The sequence below is a fragment of the Gossypium hirsutum genome, chromosome A02 (assembly GCF_007990345.1).
Source record: "Gossypium hirsutum isolate 1008001.06 chromosome A02, Gossypium_hirsutum_v2.1, whole genome shotgun sequence".
Lineage (NCBI taxonomy): Eukaryota > Viridiplantae > Streptophyta > Magnoliopsida > Malvales > Malvaceae > Gossypium > Gossypium hirsutum.
The window spans coordinates 43,569,155-43,571,987 of record NC_053425.1 but is presented as its reverse complement, the minus strand read 5'-3'; positions in this window follow the sequence as shown (position 1 = coordinate 43,571,987).

Below are 2,833 nucleotides of genomic sequence, written 5' to 3'. Positions count from 1 at the left end.
TACTATAACGCCCCTGACCCGAATCCGTCACCGGAATAGAGTTACGGAGCATTACCGGAGTTACCGATTCATTTATCAGATATTTCATTAATCTGATATCTTTTCTTTTCCACGTTCAAGTCTCGTATTCAAGTCATCCGGATCTTTATAAAGAAATTTGATTGTCGTTTTCACTTATATCATGTTATAATACATTCAACTAATGCTCTAAACAAAATTATCATTTTACCCCTAAACTTTTAATTAATGACGATTTCATCCTTAGGTTAAAATAAAATAAAATTATAGCAATTTAATCCTTATTTCCAGCCGTTATTTTCACACAAATTGATAACAACCTATGAATTCTATAAAATGTCAGAATTTTCCATAATTTCAACACTTTTCAATTTAATCCTTAAAACATGTTTTTCCCTGATCTTGAGCTAAATTAATAATTTCATTCAATTTTGTAATTTAAATAATAAAATAATTCATTTCATGCAAATTGGTCATTTCTAACATTTTTTTTACAAAATTGCCCATAAAATTTTACTTTTATTCAATTTAGTCCATGAGCCTAAAACATACAAATTAGCCATGCTAGCTGAATATTCATACATATTTTCCTCCTCCTCCTCTCCATTCCACATCCTTAATTTATATAACATGCAACAAGTAACATTATCAATAATTTCACTATTTACTTATGTATATTCAAAACTGTCCATTTGCGTCATAGTCACTAAATTATTTATATCTTAAGCTACAGAACTCGAAATTAATATCCGCTAATTTTCCATAAAACTAGACTTACTTATCTTATTACCATAAAATTTTCAGAATTTTTGGTTTATCCAATAAGTACAGTTTATTCTTTAAAGTTGCCCCTGTTCTGCTGACTGACAGTTCCGACCCTTCTTCACTAAGAATTAATTATCTCATCGTACGAGATTCGGATGATGTTCCCGCTTATTTATATTGAAAATAGAATCTTTAAGGATTTTAAACATATAAATTTAATCCCTTAATTATTTTTCTCCAATTTTTTTATGATTTTCCAAAGTCAGAACAGGGGAACCCGAAATCATTCTGACATTGTCTCACAAAACTTATTATATGTCATGATTTACAATTTCATTGCTTACACCGTTTCTTCTATAAGAAACTAGACTCAATAAGCTTTAATTTCATATTTTATTCATCCTATAATTAGATTTATAAAATTTTTGGAGATTTTTCAAAGTTAGACTATTGTTGCTGTCCAAAACTGTTTTAGTGCAAAATGTTGATTTTCATTTTGCCCCAAATTTCACAGTTCATACAATTCAATCCTTACTTAATTAACCCCTCAATTAAACTAATTTTCTCAATTAATACTTTTCCTAGACATTATAAGTTATTTCATAACTATTGAAATTCAGAATTTCCACATAAAACTCTAACTTCAAACTCTTTTACAATTTAGGTCCCAAACATTCACTTTCTATTCAATTCTTTCAATAAAATCAGCATATAAACAATTTAAAGCTCTAATTCTATATCAAATCATCATATACTTCCAGCACATACTCATAGAAACTTTCAATTTCTTTCATAGAATCAAGAACTAATGAATTCAACAAATGGACCTAGTTGTAAAAGTCACAAAAACACAAAAATTTCAAGAAATAATCAAGAATTGAACTTACTTGCAGTAAAAATATGAAAAAACCAGCTTAAGGGAACTCTTCCATGGTGTTTTTGCTGATGAGAATGCAGAAAAATAAAGAGAAATCTAGATAATTCCACTTTAGTCCTAGCTTTATTAAGTAAATTTTGCAATTTTTCAATTTTACCCTTATTTTCTTGGTGATTTCATGCTCTTGCCAGCCCAAATAGACCTTGGGTCTATTTCTTTTTAAACCCTCTTTCTTTTATCATTTAAGCTATTTAATCATTTCCCACAATTTTGCATTTGATACAATTTAGTCCTTTTTGTTCAATTAGCTATCAGTACTTTAAAATTTCTTGACGAAACTTTAATACTAACTTATTAACACTCCATAAATATTTATAAAAATATTTATGGCTCTATTTAAAATTCTCGAGGTCTCGATACCTCGTTTTCAATTCTAATTATTTTAATATATATATTTTTTGTACATTTCACTATTTCAAAATTTTTCCTAACTTCACATTTAACTTATACTCACTAAATTAATAATATTTCCTACTCATTTGTCAGATTTAGTGATCTCGAATCACTGTTCCGACACCACTGAAAATTAGGCTGTTACATCTACTCTATTCAATTTAGTCCATATCTCAATAAACAATCTTAATCACATCAATTCAGCTTAAATAGTCATCAATAACTCACCTCAAACTCCATATGGTGCAAAATGACATGAACATGTAAAAAATAAATGGTTCTCGGATCATAGAAATACAAATTAAAATTTTAAGCTACTCGTCGTCAATTTTCGATTTTCTTTTCCCTCTCGACGGTTCTGTTTCAACGTTAGTTAAATAAAATCATAAAACGTATAATATTATCAAATTCCATTAAAATCAGAATTAATCACAAAATTAAGCATATTTTTTTTAATTTATTCAATTTACTCCCTAAACCTAGGACTAACATAACTTTCAATTTAAAGATTCGGATTGAAATCCAATTTTACAATTAATCATTAAGAACCTTCTATTTCTTATTCCTACTATCAATTTTACATTTTATTCAATTCGGTCCCAAACATACAAACTATCAATTAAGGTTTATAATTTAGTTATTTTTCTTAAACTAAGCTTAATTTCTATCAATTTAATACAAAAAATATTTAATTCTCAACAATGGCATCTCATCAAAACT